The sequence below is a fragment of the Egretta garzetta genome, unplaced genomic scaffold (assembly GCF_000687185.1).
Source record: "Egretta garzetta isolate BGI_Z169 unplaced genomic scaffold, ASM68718v1 scaffold161, whole genome shotgun sequence".
Lineage (NCBI taxonomy): Eukaryota > Metazoa > Chordata > Aves > Pelecaniformes > Ardeidae > Egretta > Egretta garzetta.
Genome location: NW_009258754.1, coordinates 367,415 through 385,623, shown reverse-complemented (window position 1 = coordinate 385,623; position 18,209 = coordinate 367,415). Strand labels below are relative to the sequence as shown.

At 42.6% G+C, this 18,209-nt stretch overlaps 1 protein-coding gene across 1 annotated transcript in view; it reads left to right on the top strand.

Annotated features, from left to right (window-relative positions):
- Nucleotides 1-18,209, top strand: part of NYAP2 (neuronal tyrosine-phosphorylated phosphoinositide-3-kinase adaptor 2) — a 140,926-nt gene that overhangs the window by 121,569 nt on the left and 1,148 nt on the right. The gene's annotated exons all lie outside the window — the stretch shown is intronic.

Genomic DNA, 18,209 nt, shown 5'->3' with positions numbered 1-18,209 from the left:
CGGGCGGAGGGGAGCGGGACGGGACGGGAAGGGACGGGAGGGTTTCCCGGCTGCGAGGGCGCTGCCCTTCTGCCCGGCTTGCGGGGGTCCCGCGTGGCGCTACCGGTATCGATGCCCTGCACAGCCCGGGGACAGGCAAAGCCTGTTGAGGCCTTACAGGAACTTCACCTGCGTTTTCTAGGAGACAAATTACTTATTTTAAGAAGAGTGGTTTCGATGTGTTGGGGTTTTGTCTTTCCTGGCTGGCTGGAATCCTAAGCCTTGCATCAAGTGATGGCAAGAGCCTTGTGCAGAAGTTGCTGCGGGCCGGGCTCCCCGCCTGCCCCCCCGCTGCCCCCAGGGGGACAGGGGCGGTGCTCTGCCTGGCTGCCACCCCAGCGCCCGCGCAGCCACGCACCCCACATCAGCGGGAGGGAAGGAGGCAGGCAGGAGGTTTGCAGCAGCCTCACCCATTAAATCCCAAATTCTTCCACTCAACAGCCTAGATAACGGTTTGTTTAAGACACAATATCTAGGCACTAACCAAAATGCCATTAAAACACACACATTTTACCAAGAAAAAAAATTCCCAAACACATATTCTGATTGTTCCATTTTAGAACAGAAGAATGATGGAAGGGAAATACAACAAAGAAAAAGCTGAGATTCATATTTAGCTGCTCTCCACATGCGTTCTTAGAGCAACACCCTGTAGTTTAAGTGCAGTGTAAGCTCACTGTCAGAAATTCAAACCTTTAGAGAAATAATTTAGAGTTGAGTTTTAACAAGTACCGAGTACTCTTCAGCAATGCAGCAAAGTATTTGTCTCAAGCCAAGTTCATGAGTATCTCTGGACTGGGTCACCTAAATATTACAAGCCCAGCTCTTAATGTCTGTAGCATGGGTTGTGTATACAAAGCAGATTACAGTCCTTGTAAGTGTTGTGTTCGCCCCATAATTAATGAATGCAAGAAGGGTAAATTGTTACTATTATGGCTCTAATTATTTTTGAAGGCACCTAGACAAAGTACTTCCCCAGTGAATTGACATTATCATGCTTTAGTTGGCAAATGTGCATCAGAAAGCATATGGGCTCTGCGCTACTCTGTGAGCATCAACACAGTGTCTGTGCTCTTCTATTATTCCCGGCTTAAATTTGCCATTTTCCCCAGCAACGGTGTACAAGAGTTCAAAGCAGTTGGTAAACACCCTGCAGTTGTTGGGCGTCGTAGCAGGGCTGGGTTCCTGACTGCTGCATTTAATGAAGTCTGCTGCTGAAAAATGAGCACCTATAAATCAATAGCCACTGTTCCATATCTGATCACAGCGGTCTTTTTTTAACTTCTATTATATGAAAGAAATACAGTCATTGCAGGTAGATGGAGAACTCTGCAGGCTGAAGTACTCTTTCATCCAGTTTGAATACTAGGGAAATGATAACACCAAAAAAAAAGTGTGCTAGTAAGAGAATTCGTATCTGCTACATAGCACAAACCCCTGTCATCGCTCAGTACTGTAAATCTTTGCTAGATGTAGTCCTTGACGAATCACAGTCTGAATCTAGCATCAAACTCTAGTGATTCTGCTTTTGTGGTTCTAGTAATGCAGAAGGAACCAACTTCTGCCGTACTTGCTCTCTGGGACGAAGGGAGAAAAAGATCCCCCTGGGTTGCTGGTTAAATATCTCAGGGGAGATGCAGTCCCTAATTCCTATTCAAAAGGAATATCTAACTACTGTGCTAATTGCCACTCTGGTATGACTTTCTCTGTCCCTCTTTTTTCCTCTAATTTTCAGAAGTTTTGAAAGTCTGTTGTGTATTTTGGATGTAGAATAGCAAAACATATGGAACAATTCATGGGTTGGTGGCAATCGTTTTCTTCTTCTCCCTGTGTGTAAACGCCAAGTGTTCCCCTTGAGCCAGTGCAATGCCTCTGAGATCTCTGTCTCTCTGTTCCAGGAGCCAAGATTATGGTTGTTCCTTTTTGATACTTGATCTTTTTCTTCATTCAAAATGTATGTCCACAGTGTGGGAACAGTCCCATGCCTCTCACTCTGTAATCAGAGTCCCCATGGGGTTTTGGTCTGGACTTTCTACTACACTATTTATTGCTTTGGATGGTAGCTTCTATTTTTGCCTGTGAAGCTACTCCCTTAAAGGGACTTAATTACTCCTTATGTTTAACCACCACTTTTAATAAGGGGTGGGATAGCCACTGGTTCCAAAACCTGCTTAATGTTGGCCACTAGGATCTACCACAATAATGTTTGCGGTGGTGTCTAAGAGTCATAGTCATAAATAAGGTCCCCATGTTGGTAGACAATGTGTGTGGAACAAAGACTATCCTTACCCCAAGGATTTGTAAGTTCAGTGTAGTAGATGAGAAAGTAAGCTTTTGCAAATGGAAGTAGGTTGGTAAAGATGTGACTGTCAGGAATTGCTTAAGCTTCCGTTTATGTGAAATTAGAAAGTGCAAAACCTATTTGGGGTGCAATCTACTGTATCTTTGGCAGTGATTTTAGATTTATATGCCAGTAATATAACAAAATGCATTTGACTGCCTAGAACTGGAAAACCAAGTGAATTTTACTAGGAACATTTTACAAATGATACGTCTCTCTCAATTGGCCCTCTCATGGAGAAGTCCTGCTCCTCCAGAGGAGAAGTCTTTAGTGTCTGTGTAGGTGAAAACAAATTTGTGTAGACATAGACTGAATTTTGTGGGTGCTGGTTTTGCAAATAGCTGGGAGGAGGAAACTCCTCTGAGTCCTACCTGGGAGGATGGACAGGCATGGAAGAACCCAACGTGGTGTACAGAGAGAAACCCCTGGCACAAGCAATTCACTCATGGGACGTGGGCCAACATCTACCTTGAGTTGATGTCTGGATTTGACCAGCATGAGGCCTGACTGCATTTGAAAATCTGAATCATCCAGAGACATAGGACTTTGTTCAGGCTGAATGTTCACAGGAGACAGGGATGCGTCATCACACTGACTGCCACCACCTAGAAAGAAGTGACAGGGCATGAGCTGTGTCCTGAAATGTCTCAGAGCCTTCTGGGGAGTTTGCACTGCTAAAAATCTGTGAGCGTCTAGATTTCCCGGTATGCTTTTGTGCCTTTATAAAAGTGCAGCAGAGCCCCATGCCCACGAGAGGGAGCAGTTGGATTACTTTACACAGTTCTTTTTTTTTTCTGCAAGGACAAATACCTTGCACACACGAAAGCAAAATTCTGCTGTCGTCAGTCCAGCTAAATATGCTGTCAACATTTTGGATGAGAGCAACAACAGGAATGTTAATGTGTTAGGGAAGGCTCCACATTGTGTTGAGTTTCAGGTTGAATCTGGTCTTACATAACCAGTGCACGGGTCTAGAGCAGTGCAAATTGTTTCTAAATATAAAAACTGCAAATAGAGAATGCTTATTAAAAAAAAAAAGAAAAGAAAATGCAAACCTTGAAGTGGATGGAATTGCCACATCCATCATCCCTCACCTCCAAGGCACGCCTGACTGATTGGCATGAGAAACAAATGTGTCAAAGCCATCTTCTGTTGGCAGACAGCCCTGCTGTTGCTGTCCCAACATCTTTTCTTCAGCATTTTGCTGGTCATGCAGCAGAAGCGGGTCACTGCATTGCTGGGTCCTCCTTTGCCAGGACTCAGATTTAAGAGCATGAGAGAGTGCATGCTTGGCGGCCCTCGCAGCACCAAAGTGGCCTCTGATTGATGGCACGGGGAAGCTAGGCAGAGATGGATCTGAGCACACACTGCTGTCGCAGTAGGTCCCAAGGCCCAAGCATCGCTTTGGTGGCTCTCCCTCTCCATTACTGCTCAACAGCATGGGGTTTAGGCACAAAAAAAGATGTGTCAGGGAGAAACAGTGTCGGGTGAAAGCAGGTGAGCTGTAGGAAAAGTAATGCCACAGAAGGAGGATATCAGAGAGGGGAACAGAATGACCAGCCTCTGAGCACCAGACCTAGATTCTGTCTTCATTCCTTTCCTCACTCGCGAGTGCCGACTTGGCTGCTGCTATTTCAGCCATGATGGAAGAGAACGGGAGGAAGAATATTCCATTCCCTTACCCTGATCTCTTCTTGTTCTTGCACCAGCTTTGTAAGCTTGCCAGCAGAGTACAGAAAGAGGTTTGTTCCCTCACAGAAGTTGTTGAAACGTTTCAGATAAAACAATGTTCTGACAATGAATGAAAAATAGCATTTATGAGGGCTTTCACTTCCCACTCAACATTATTTTGTTGTCTTTACCTAGTTGTTTCTCAGATTGGGAGTTACAATTTCTTTAAAAGGCATAGGACAGGCACGAGAAGACCTCATTTGTGTGGTCTGTGGTTTCAGGGGGTTGTTATGTTGTGCCTGGTTTTGATAGAGTTGGGATGGTGTGTTTCAATACTTTGAAAAATAGTCTTAGCTCAGCAGAGAAGTTTATGGGGACAGATGCTGCAGCCGATGCAGCACAATGAAGGTGGGGAACCCTCCAGAGCCCCTGGAAGTTGGTGAGAAGCTGGTAAGAACTGTGTGCCTCTGGAGCCCAAGGGCTTGGGCGTGGGGGCAACAGCCATGCATGGCCTTTGCACCCAGACCTTTCTTTTGAGTGTCAGACTTGTGCACAGGTATGAAGAATTTAATATGACATACATAGAAATTAATAACTAATATTTTCAGTAAAAGGCTTATGCAGGTCGATGAGATGGGGAGATACACGCCTTGAAAGTCTTAATGGCATCATTGAATAAGTGTTCCCAAGCTGTTAACTCTTGCAGCTCATAAAGCACCGGATCAGTGAGATTCTGTCCTGTCCTGCCTACAACGAGAAACTTAAAATTATTTGGAAGTTCTTAATCTCATTTTTAGCTGCTCTTATAGCATTGTACATGGTTCTACTAAAAATAGGTAACAACTTACAGTACTACTAAACAAATATATAAATATAATTTATGTGAAATAATTTCAGTCCAAACATCAGTAACTTGCTTATAACGGAATTTAATTTGGTAGCATTCCTTCCTCTTCAGGGAATCTCTCTGTAAGGCATTTCTCATAAATTCACTTATTCTTGTAAATTCACTTCAAAACTTGTTCTGAGACTTTTGTGTGCAAGCAATTAGTTTAGTCACATTAAGAAGGATGCAGTACCAGAACAATAGCAATTGCTAAGTTTATTTCTAATGGTCTTGCAACCACTATTGAAGACATTGTGCCTTGGTTAAAAAAATATTAAAAAAAAAACCCAGAAGCATGCAATTTCCTTCCCCCTCCCCCCCCTTTTTTGTGTGTATTTATGTTTAACTCAGGGCAAGAATTTTATAATATTCTTAAAGGAAAAAAAATAGAAATAAAAATGGCATGAATTCATGAAAGCATGGGTTTATATATAGGCATTCTCTGTAAATGAACCAAACATTCTGTATTCTAGGTAGAACAACCTTATTTGTCTGCTCATACGCATTTCAGTTACCTTCATGCACTTCCACTTGTCTTACCTTTTTTGTATATGAACTGAATGTATTGTACCATGTTTCTGTTCAAACTGTGTGTGCCTGATGCATAAAACACGACACAGGAACAGCAAGGTCTTCCCCACCGTCTGCGTTAAGTCACGAACCATCCAAGCTTTGTTCTCATGGTTATCACCATTTCACCAGACTCTGTCGGTGTTTGTATAGCCTAATACAGTATATTGCACTTACTGTACCTGTATAGTATCTTGTCTGTATACTGTATGCACATAAATATGTATATTCACTCATGTATGTATGTATAGTATGTTTATATATCTCTGTATATGTATGTGTGTTTGTTCATAGTCTTTCACTAGAAATGTGTGGCTCTATTCATATACATTATGTGTATGCCAATTATAAAAAAAGTATGAATGCCAGCACCCACTTTTGATAACCTTCTTTTATTCTCATTTTGTCTTGTTAAGCAATTAAAATAAAAATGTCATGTATTTTAAATGAGAACTTTAAAAGATTATTATTTTTACTGATTTTAAGGCTTCCAGTTCTTCAGAAAAATTATTTGAACAGATGCAAAATTGCAAAGGTATTTGTGTTTCTCATGACAGTTTTCTGTGGTTGAAAAATGTTTGGTAACAGCCCACACTGTGTAGTTCTAGCTCGCTGTAGCTTTTGCTGGTCAAGTGTTCCTAGGTTTAGAAATGCCCTTAACCAGCTGGGCTCCTGTGCTGCAAATCCCAGCTCTATTCACGTGAGGGGCTTGCAGTAAATCTATGGGGTTGCCCATGTCTATAGTGTCTTGCACATATAAATATTGCGTATAGAAGGGCCTTAAGCTGGAAAGAAGTTTTACCAGTGCAGGTGAGCCTTAGGAACAGGTGAAAATATCATACTTTATGAGTCAATTGTATGGGAACGTTACAAGCGCTATTTGTCAGACCTCTTACGCTTTGCAGTCCACGGTAACATGTAATTGCCAATTGATGAGGCATTTATTAAAACAGCTAACGATCCTTTATTAGCCCTTTGTAAAATTATTCATAGTTGCCACACAGCTGTATGTGGGCTCAGTTATCTGGCCGTGAGGCAGCAAAGCACTGGCTTATCTTAAATAGCAAAATATCCCTGTAAATCAAGGGGGTGACTGATACCCATTTTCTGGTTGGGCATGTGTTTAAGTTATTCACTGAATTGGAGCTTCAGTGATAATCGTGTGTGTTTCTCTATGAGACCTAGGAGTGATAAATTTGCTTGCTTTACAGTTAATTTTGTCATTGTGTTAGCCTGTCCAGCTGGACCAGTCTCAGTGCGTAGTAAGTTGCTGCAGCAGAGTGGCAGCAGCTACTCAGAAAAATCTCAGAAGAGAGATCTTTATGCAAGAAATACTAAGGAACTTTCAGAGTGACAGAGCCACTGCTAGGAAGAGCCTTCACCCCAACTAAAATGGCATAATAGAAAAAATCCTTTTCATTTTTAAACTTAAAGTTACAGGGTTAAATTCTGACCTCACTCACGTCAACAGCAAATTCCCATTTCACTCATAAGCTAGAACTGGAATGTCCAAGGAATGCTTTTCCACAACAAAAAATAGGATGGGGAAAGGACACATTCCACAAATGGAGCTTGGTGTTTATGGGCCAGTGGCCTGATCTTAAGCCTTTGCAGGTCAGTGGCAATTAGTGGACTCTTGGGTTCAGCTGGCCCATCTCTTTTACAGTCTGGAAAAGCGCATTTACTAGCTGGGGTTTGTAATCACAATTGTATAATTCACAAGAGAAAAGAATAAAAATTAGAAAAGACAATTGCAATACTCACTTTTAAAAGTAATATTGTTCAGATCATGGCTCTTGCTTGACTTCTGCAGCAAACTTTAAAACACAAACATAATCAGAGAAAAACAGCACTTTTTTGCTGATGGACAATTTGATTGCTTATGTTACTGGTGGTGCGTGTGTATAGGTTAACATGAGGCTGAATGTTTTGTTTGCCATGCATTGTCATTAGCCGTTCCTTTCACGATGGATATTTAAATGTCCTCCCTGCTCTGGAGATCTGGACGTGAATTCCACCCCTGCTGCTGTCGTAGGCTAAATCCAGTTTGCCTGATCACTCCATGCGTGGAAGCCTGTGAGCAAAGCCCTGGTGCAGCAGGGCGGTGCTGAGGGTTTAATGTGTTGCTGTCTTCCTGGTGAGTTAGTGCTGAATCAGCGTCACGCACTGTATCAGCCCTTGCCATCTTTTGGAGATTGCCTTTTAAACAGAAGAACAGAAACAAGGCACAGGGAACCGCTGCACCCCGAGAATCCCTGTTTTTTAAAGCATGCGGATGCCAGTCTCAGTTTCTTGCCTGTATCTCAGCCAATCTGCGTGTCAGGAAATCGTGTCTATGTTAGATTTGGGTGCTATATTGTTTAGCAATTCCTGATATAAATGAAATGGCATGATGTTGCTGTGAGGGTAGAGCAGATTTGGTATCTCATACTAAGGCAGGCTCTTAAATGTTTGGATTCTTTAGGAGCTCTCAGTACAGTTTATAACTCTAGTAACTGTTCATTAACTGTATTTCAAATTGGAGTTAGAAAATTAATCATAAATGGAGATCTGTGTTTTTTAATCATGTATTTATGCATCTTTAAACAGGAAGATGTGACCACCTACAAGAATATGATCATCTCTGTACGTTGTCTTGTTTACAATCATGCTTTCCTAAACTTTTTCCCCCCATACAATCAGTAAGATACTTGAGAAATGGCATTTAATCTAAAAGAATTATCATTGTCTCAATTTCACTATCAAAAAAGGAGAGATGTAAGAGCAAAATTTCTCATCTGTAAAGCAACTTCACAGCCTGTAACTGAGATATTTGTGTATTTAGGTCACTTCATACAAAACCAGAGGAATTGAAGGCAGCAGTCCTTTGAGTGCTGAGGCATTCTCCATCCATGTATTATTTTGATAATTTAATGTTTATTTTAAAATTATCCTTGTGACCATTTCCTTGAAAATGCTAGAGAAATATCAAGACTTAGGGGCTTTTCTGGCAAACTGGTATGGCGAGGTTCTTCACCTGTCACAGCGATAAAGGTTGGTTAGATCTTGAGTTCTAGTACTGACTTCAATAGGAAGAGTGCTGACACTCATATACGTGTTTTTAGCTTGGAAAAAATGAGGTCAAATAAAATGGGGAACCTGATGGAATTTGTGGTGTCCTCACATGTCACATTTCCGTAACTTTAGGATTGGCTTCGATGTCCACTTTCTTGTAGTTCTTAGTTCTTCCAAAGTTTTGGTCTTGTTTCCACTCACTTTCATTCTTCCCTATTCAATTTCTGGGTCCTTCATGGCCTCTGGTGGGTGACCAGAAGCAATATCTAGAGCATGCACCCTGCTGCCTTCAGCTCCCTCCTACATGAGAACTTCTGCAGTCCGCAGGGGTCAGATCCAGAGGAGGGAGGGAGCTTCCCCACCATCAGCTCTCACTGCTCCATGCCACCTCTTCATGCAAATCTCAGTATGAAATTTAGAATCTGGAAGTTTTTCAGAAGTACCATGTAAGAAACACTGATTACAGGTATGTTGTACTGTGGACGTGGTTACTTAGTCGTAGGCAGGGCCAGCTGTAGTGGTCATTGAGGCCACTGCCTCAAGCTATCCTGCTGGTTTAGGGCTGGTTCTGGTGGGTTGGCTCTGGCTGGTTGCTGGGTGCCCACCAAAGCCGCTCTATCACTCCCCTCCTCAGCTGGACAGGGGAAAGAAAATACAACAAAAGGCTCGTGAGTTGAGATAAGGACAGGGAGAGATCACTCAGCAATTATTGTCACAGGCAAAACAGACTTGACTTAGGAAAATCAGTTTAATTTATTACCAACTAAATCAGAGTAGAGTAATGAGAAAATAAAACCTAAATCTTAAAGCACCTTCCCCCCACCCCTCCCTTCTTTCCAGGCTTAACTTTACTCCTGAGTTCTATACTTCCTTCCCTGAGCAGCACAGGGGGATGGGGAATGGGGGTTGGGGTCAGTCCGTCACATGCTGTCTCTGCCGCTCTTTGCTCCTTAGGGGCAGGACTCCTCACACTCTGCCCCTGCTCCAGCCTGGGGTCCCTCCCATGGGATGCAGTCCTTCAGGAGCAGTCTGCTCCAGTGCGGGTCCCCCTGATGGGCTCAGCCTTGGCCAGCATTGGGTCTGTCTTGGAGCCAGCTGGCATTTGCTTTGTCAGACATAGGGGAAGCTTCCAGCAGCTTGTCACAGAAGCCACCCCAGTAGCCCCCTGCTACCAAACTCTTGCCATGCAAACCCAATACACTGGTTCCTGAGCAGTTAAGGCAGAGGAAGAGGTGGGGAGACAGGGCTGGTAACCTCTCAGGGACATCTCGGGCATTAGAGTGTTACCCTGCAGGCGCCATACTGCAAAATGCAGTTAGCAGATCTCTGTGTCACTGAGCTCTAGCAAAGTATTCTGTCCTTTGTCCCTCCTGTGACTGGCCTAAGACAATACTGAATTTTCCTGCCTATTTTACAGTGAACGGCAGGATGTATCTTGGTGGGTTCCTCGAGTTCCGCATTTATTGCTTAGCAAAGGCATAGGTTAAGGTTTGATTTTTCATGAGTGATCTCAATAGGGATGCACTTTGTGATGATCCACTGCATAAACGAGATGCATGAGACAACTTTACACAATATTCCTAATATGAGTTACTTTACAGGCTCTTATTTTAAACAGACTAGTGTTTACAGGGTGCATTAACTAACAGTAGATCTAGCAGTACATTTCAGAGAGTTGTTTGGTGTTTTTAAAAAAAAGTGTAGATGAGAAGAATACGTGTTTCCAAATAAGACAATAATGCAAGGTCAGGAAGATCTATAGCTAGACTGATTGCCAGTATAAAAATGGAAAGCAGGACGGTGAATTTATCATCATACCTTATTGATGGCCTCAGCAATAATCCAAGGGTTACTGGAAAACTCGAGGCGTAGGAGTATGTACAGGGCTGGTTCTGTATAAAGTAACTGTGACATTTAGTAATTGGAAGCAATGAATCATGAAACTGGAGGTCTGGAATCAGAGGTGCTGAAGGTTTACTAACCATTTGCTAATTTAATTTTAGGGTAAGTATTAATTGCTCATAATCTTGAATCTTTGGGAATTCCTGGAGTTCCAAAGATTCCTGTCGGTTATTTTTAAGTGGTAGATTAGTCAGGCCATAGAGCACAAAACAACGTAGTAAGTCTTTTAGTGAGTCCTGTGTTTGAAAAGAGGTGTCCAGAGTTTTACTACAATACTGCATCATATAATTACATTAAGTGGTAGAACAGTTTTTACAGGGACTCTAGTTTTCATTTTTTTTCTGTAGTAGTATCATTTGTAAGAAGACATATTTCCAGAAAGTCAGAAATTTAGAATAATGTAAATCAAAATGTTAAACATGGTAACTGAAATGTTACAATATCCCCAAAGTGTGATGCGTATGCAGTTTCCTAAGTTGAAAGAGCAGGTGTCAGTGAATTCTTTTAATGTTAATCATACAGGGTAAGATTCCAAAGCGCTCCTTGCCACCCAACTATTTTGTCAAAGTTAAGACTAGTGTGCTGGGGAAATTCTTTCCCAAGTGCCTAGAGGGAAAATAGAGATGTTACTTGTGTCCCTTAAAAAGAAGAATTTGTGGAAGGCCAGGAAGGGTAGTTTGTGTAGCGCTTAGCGCCTTGCGTGTGCTTCTGCTTGTGCTGCAAGTACGTGAATGCACAGGATCGTCCTAATGTGGTTGCTGGCATCGTAGGACACCTTCCAGAAAACACCTCAGACACTTCTAGAGAAGACTTTGCAGTTACGTTATCCAGTGTCCCCGGGGAGCGTTACCATGCACTACGAATTGCATGGAAAGTGTCTGCTTTCACAGCTCACCTTGCACATCCTGCGTGTTCATGAGCGTACTGTGACTTTTAATCACATTTGTATTAATAATCAATTGTTGTTTTGAATTTAACAGTAACAGGAGAACGGGTTAGCAGTGCAGAGCTGTATGAACGACTAGCTATCCTGGGCCAAATTACGCTGCCTTTCATGTCAATGTTATTCCAGGGTACCTCTGTCAGAGAGAAAGAAATGACTGCAGATTTAGTCCGTAGTTCTACCCTCACTCACCGACTTTTGCAGCCATTGGAACTAACGACATCCAGCTGCAGTGTGATGGTTATAGCTAACGGTTAGCAAAAGAAATCTTGTCCAACAAAATTTTCCAACTGCTCTTCCGAAAGCTTTTTAAATCATTTCAGGGGGTTTTGACTGTTTGTTTGAACAAACTGTAGTTGAATTCTTGGACCCATGAAGTCAGCTGGTACATTCCTGTTGGCTTCAAGTGGGTGAGGATCTCGCTGCTCAGATTTTCTGAAACCTGATTCTGGCTGAACTCCTGCCTTGGACAACTCCCCTTTTGTGAACACGTGCTAAGAGGACCTCCACGTCAAGCTAAGAATATCAGATAGCAGATCGTGAAGTAACTGTTGCTTCTTAACATAGCCCTCCACCACTTGCACCCGTGGCACACGACTGCCTTTGAGGAGTGGGATTTCACACCCTCCCAAGTGGAAATACCTTACCCAGCCAGGTGGCTGGGACCCATCTGCACCAGGGAAAGTGCTGTCAAGAGTTTCGGTGGGAAAAAGAGTTTGGAAACTTCTGTCTGAGAACAGGCAAGAGGGAGGGAGTACCTTTTCCTCCCAGAGGATGGTAAGTGGCTTTCAGAAAGCCTTTCTTCTTCACTTACTGTAGCCTGCCAAAACAAACCAGCATGCTTGGCTCTGCTGAATGATGTGTAGCACTGCACACAGATTGCGCTGTTAGAGACTGCTTTGTTTACAGATCCAGGAGACATTTCTAATACTCTCATCCAAATGTTGCTATTTTTTATTTCATTATATTTTGTGTTAGTTTAAGGTCACTTTGATATAGCCTCACATCAGCTGTTGGGCTTTCATTTTATCTGTGATACACAGTTGTTCCAGAGGAAAGGCTATTTGTATGTGGCATCCATGATCACGTACGTGTGATGTGGTTTTCCCCATCCTTCCTGTCAGCCCCTCTGCTTGTCCAGTGGGAGAGGGAGTCACTCACAAGGGCCAGAAAGAATCTGCAACCTCTGCACAGTAAGTGGGAACCTGTAGTACTAGGAAAAAAAAAGATGGAAGCACCACTGAACCCTGGGGCTCTCTTATTGCCCAGAGCTTCCAATTTCACCTCAAACAAACCAGCAGCACTAAAAATAGGCAAAACAAGAACTTACTGGCCAAGATGTCATGAGGAGAAACAGATGAATGGGATATGGTGTTGTCTAAAGCCCTCATGCAAACTATAGTGGAAAATATTTTTTTAGGTCATTAGAAGTTCAAACTGCACAAAACCCCCCACTCATAGAAATGTCCAGAGCATGAAATATCAGGTGGTAAATTCAAATATTAGAAAAGCTTCCTCAAAAATGAATGAAAATTGGCAGCACTTTCTAACTTTGTGACTAGTAATAGAGCTGCCTGCAATATGTCAACTCTTTCTTCTCCCCCGTGGCATTTTTAGCAGCACATATTTTCACGGGCACTCGTGTGAAAAATTATAGTGCACCTTTCAATGACAGGTTTCCTGGAACACCTCTCAGCACCGGGAATGAGCATGACTTTATCCCACCTACACTTCACCCCCGTGGCCTGACTGTGGAGGAGCAGAATCGCTCCCAGCACTTGCTCTTCTCTCGTCGCGGCGCAGGCAGGAGCGCAGGGCGCCTGCCTTCCTGGTGCGCGGGGCTCGCTATTCAAGTTACACTGGGCTTGGTTTGAGACCAGAGGAGATGAGTGGGACTTATGTAGCACATACATCTCTTTACCAAGAGAGAGCATGATCTATCTATGTATTTATGTAGCTATTTATCTGTCACACATGAGCAAGTAAAATTTATCACACCTAAGAAGGAGAGTCCCAGGCCTGGTGCTGAGGATTTTTCACGCTATAACATTTTCAGTCCTGCTCCCAGATTTTTCTTTTCACACCCCTCATGTTTTTCATTTGGAAAGGCTACGCTACGTGCAATCATTTGGTTTGTATATAACTTACAGGTATTGCCGTATTTTTTTCAGTAGCATACACGTGTTCCGTGACTTACGCAGACCTGCTTGTGCACTGTACTGATGCCCTTCGCCTGGTGCTCCTTGTGCTGAAAGTCCAGTTCCCGAAGGGCCAGGAAGTCTTATCTCACATGGTGAAGAGTCACCAACAAAAAGATACAAGATGTTTGCTACACCTGGTGACCACAGCTAGCAGGTGTACAAAGTTGTATCTGTCAGTAGCTGCTTAGTTGTATTGTTGGAGAATATTTTCTTCTTTTTCCATCTGCAACTATTACTGTCTTTGCCAAACCAAACTAGCTTGCTTAGTTAGGGACAGGGAAAGAACTATGTTCATTTACATTTCTTTTTTCTTGCTTTAAACACCCATATTTTGAGCACTTTTGTGAACCTGCTGGTGCAGGCTGCCGCTGCTGGGGCTGTGCCGGCATCCCTCTGCGGGCAGTGGGGGGGGGTGCCCGGGGCTGGGGCAGAGCCTGTGCCAGGGCAATAGAAAACAGAAATAGTCTGCTGTGACACCAGGGAGTTCCTGGCAGCGTGAGCCATTGTCTGTTCCCCAAAGCCTGCTTTGAGTTTTCCCTGGGATTATGAGCTTTTCTCAGTAAATTGTGGCAGAGAGCTACGGCGTGTACTGACCTCTGGCTCCAGGTCCTGTCCTCTAAGAGCGATTGAACTGTAGATGTTCTGCCCATCAAACATCTGCTCCAGGAAAGTTCCGTGATCTAGCTCAGGGCAATCTAATCTAAGCAATACATATATATATGTAAACCCTCAGGACTGCTACTTATCTTTCTGGAATAATTCAAAATTTCAGTCCTGTGAGGTAAGAAGAAAAGACGACAGGCCCACTGCTAATAGAGGGACCTACATGAAAATATACTGCCTGCACTTTGCAGCGAAGGGAACTAGTTTGTTTCTCAGATCTCCATAAAGCATTAAAACACTCATCAGAAGTGATCTTTTTTGCTTAGAAAGGTTTTCCTAGACAAAACATATTGCATTGTTTTGAGAATGTTTAAAGTTGTTGTTGTTTTTTCTTAATTGAAAGATGGGTTTATATTTATATTACCCGTGGCACTGCCAACACAGAACCTGAGAGTATGTAACAGATCTTCATAAAATTCACTTCAAATGTTTTGGGCGTAAAACTACCAGAAAAATAGGGGCAGATGGTAAAAGTAAGGTGGCAACATAGACTGGTGTCTCCTAAGGCCTTCAAGAAAGCTGGTGATTATCACGGTATAGAAGAATTCCATTTTGTATAGTGGATGAAGTTTCTTATGTTCTGTTGTTGATGTTCAAGTTTGGAACAAGCATTTGCTTTAAAGAAGATTTTTGAAAAAAACTAGAGAATAATGAATAATCAGAGGGTTAGTGTGTTTACCAGGAATTCGTGAGACATCCTCGTTTACACTTGTGCTCAGTCACGTTCAGGTGAGAGAATTTGTCCAACCACTCTCCCTTTATGGTTCCTACACGCCAGGTTATCGCACAGCTTTTCCTGCCTGCTTAGGAGCAAGGATTTGAGCCTAATTCCAACACCTCCTAGATGAATGTCCAAACTTCTGTGCCTTTGGCTGGTGTTTTCTTTAATCTCTTGCTCTGATTTTGAAAAAAAAAAAAATGTGTCTTAGACCCTGGATAATTTAATGAGTAAAAATTACATCAAAGCCAAAATGTATGTACAATCAGCAAATTTCATAATTCAAAGGAAATTATGTGACACAGTAACTGATACAGATCTTGGAGTCTCCAGGAGTTCCCTCTTTACAATCCTGACATTAGCTGTTGGCTCTTTTTTCCCTTTTTGGTAAGAACAGGCTTTGGGCCAAGACTCTTGTCAAAACCAGCTTTGCTTCTCCTGTGCTGTGTCTGCTTGGCCATTATCTCCAGTGCTGATGTGTTTTGTGCCTGTCTGCCTACCTCCACATCTGCAGCTGAGCTCTGACATGCTGCAGTAGGTGTACCATTCCTCACGCACTATGGGATCTGTCAGGAACAGGGGAGCTGTATAGCTGTATAATGTTATGAATGCTCTACCTTTTTCCATAAATTAAGTTTTAATGTCCATCATTATTTTTTGTGCCTCTCACAACGAACGAATCCCTTGTTAAAGATATAGCAGGGACATTGACAACCTGGTGCATGACCAGAGGAGCAGGCTGAAGCCAGAAAGGAGGGGGAGAAGGAAAAAAAATTAGTACTGGAACTAAGCATGAGCGCCGTGAGTTCAGTCACAGGAAGGATTAGACCTAAGTCCACAGTGTTAAACACATTAAACACCTCAGTACCCTACTGAAGTCATCGGGGGTAACTGCTGTGGTTAAACAGCTGGGTTGGGTGCTGGCTTGTGAGCCTTAGCGCCTGTAGTTTGTCTAGGGCACACTGAAAATTTAGTTAACACTCCTTGGGATTTTGTATTAGCGACATGGTTATTGTCATATCTGTAGTTTATTGATCTACATTAGGTCTGTCTTGCAACTTCAAGAGGCACGCACCCTTGTTCAGTACATTTTTATTTTGTTGCACATTAACACTAGAACTGGGCAAATCTATCAACTAAAACCCCTTAACATTTGTTCTCACTTTTAAGCTTTTTTCCCCAAGCCTTTCAACATGATACATGTTCACTTAGTCTATTTTAGCAAATGACTTTGCACATACCATTTCTGCACGTTCATGCTGCACATACCATTACCTGAATGCAGTTACAGGAGAGGAATGTACCATGTGGACAGTACATCTAAGAAGATGCTGGTGTGAAGGACTTAGCCATCAAACAAAAATAACATTAAAAATTCACAAGTAATCTTGAAAATCTGTGTCTGGGAAAGTGGAAAAACTCAAATTCTTCATAATAAATGATTCACTGACTGCAACACAGTATGGTGGCCAGTATAAAAAAGGATTTTGGAGCTGCCACTCGAGTTTATTTTAGGGGCTGTTTTGCAGGGGGTGGCAGAGTGTCAGTGTAACTGATGCATTCTGCAACACCATTTCTATCTTTGGGAAGTTGCAACTGGTATTTTAGAGCTTAGCATGTCAAAATCCTGCTTCAGTCCCCCGGAATCCCATGAAGGAGATTAGCTACCAGAAGACACTGTGTTGGCAACGGCACTGCATGTAGTACAGTGGCGAGAGTGGGGGTGACACGGATGTAACACCCGCATGGTGACTGTCGTACGTGCTGCGGATGGCGCTTGCGATGCGTGGTGACTGGAGCACACAGCTTACCTTAAGGATTCGGTATTGGCACGTGCTCTGTTTATTTACGTGATTGTTTATAAAAGAGAAGGTATTTCCCCAATGCCTAGAAGAGTAAGCCCACACTCAAGCACCATTTTCATCAAATCCAGCCTAGACGCTGGTGTGCAGCTGGGTGTTGTGAATATTTTGTGGAATGAATTGTGCACAGACTGTGTGCCTCTCCTGCCCCACGTAGGAGGACCCAGCCAAAATGAAGACACTGCTGCGTAAGTACTAACCTGTCACTGATGAGTAGAGTGGCAGGAAATCTGTCTCAGGTAGAGCCTCATCCAAAGACGTGTGGAGTTGAGCCGGGGGCAGGGAGGAGTATCTCCGGTTCAGTCGGTGAGTTTTGGACCAGGCCTGGGCACCCAAAGAGAGAAAGTCTCACAGCCATGGCGGATGACCTGCCTCGTACCTGCCTGCACCACAGTAAACGTGAGATCACTCCTGAAATGAAAAATAAGTATTCGATTAGGAAGAGCAGGCATGGCAGGCTTCCAGAAGACTTCTAGCTCAGCCATTCAGGAGGACATGCTGCAGATACATTGCCTGTGTAATTCTAAACTCAAAAGAATATTCAAGAACAGAATTCACGTTGCTATTTAAACTTGTTCTACTCAAAGTACTAATGTATAAGGTAAGCGTGGTTTTGTTTCAGTATAAAGAAAGGTAATTCTATCTGAAATTCTCTTATCCTGTGTCACCCCTTGAAAACTTTTTACAAAGATATTTGAAAAAATACACACATATCTGTATTCTGTTTATTTTCCTGTTCGAGCACCTCGTTTATTATTACTTTTTCTGGTAGGCTTGCTCATATTTATTCCTTTTGCTTTGTTTCCTGCTATGAATCTGAACATTTTCTCTATGTATTTAGCAATAAATCCTAAATACACTTCAAGCTGACCACAAAAAATACTGAGATCAATGGAATTTTCTATACTGGCTTCTAAGAAGACCAGTCTCCAGTTCTAGGAAGCTGGTGTATGCCTACGCTTGCCATTCTAAGATTTGTGAGTGAAAGGCATATGCGTTATTAAATGTACTCAAATACTCTTAATAATAAACATACATTTCCTTCATGAATCATAAAACTCTGCAAAGTGTTACTGCACATGTGCATTTTCCTGACAAAATCAGAGATGTACTTGGACAGCCCCTACAAACGTATGGTGTGCGTTTACTTACACACAAATCCTTAATTTATGACTAATGTGGAAAATAAATGTTGGGAGACTCAAGACGTCTCTTCAAATTTGCAAAGTAAGTGTTGAGAGGAAGTTTTCTGATTTGCAGGTATACAGCGTGTCATCCAGCTACAACGAACCCTTTCATGATAGCTTAGTATTAGCGATTTCAGTTCCAATCAGAAGCCTTTGAAGACACAGACATTTT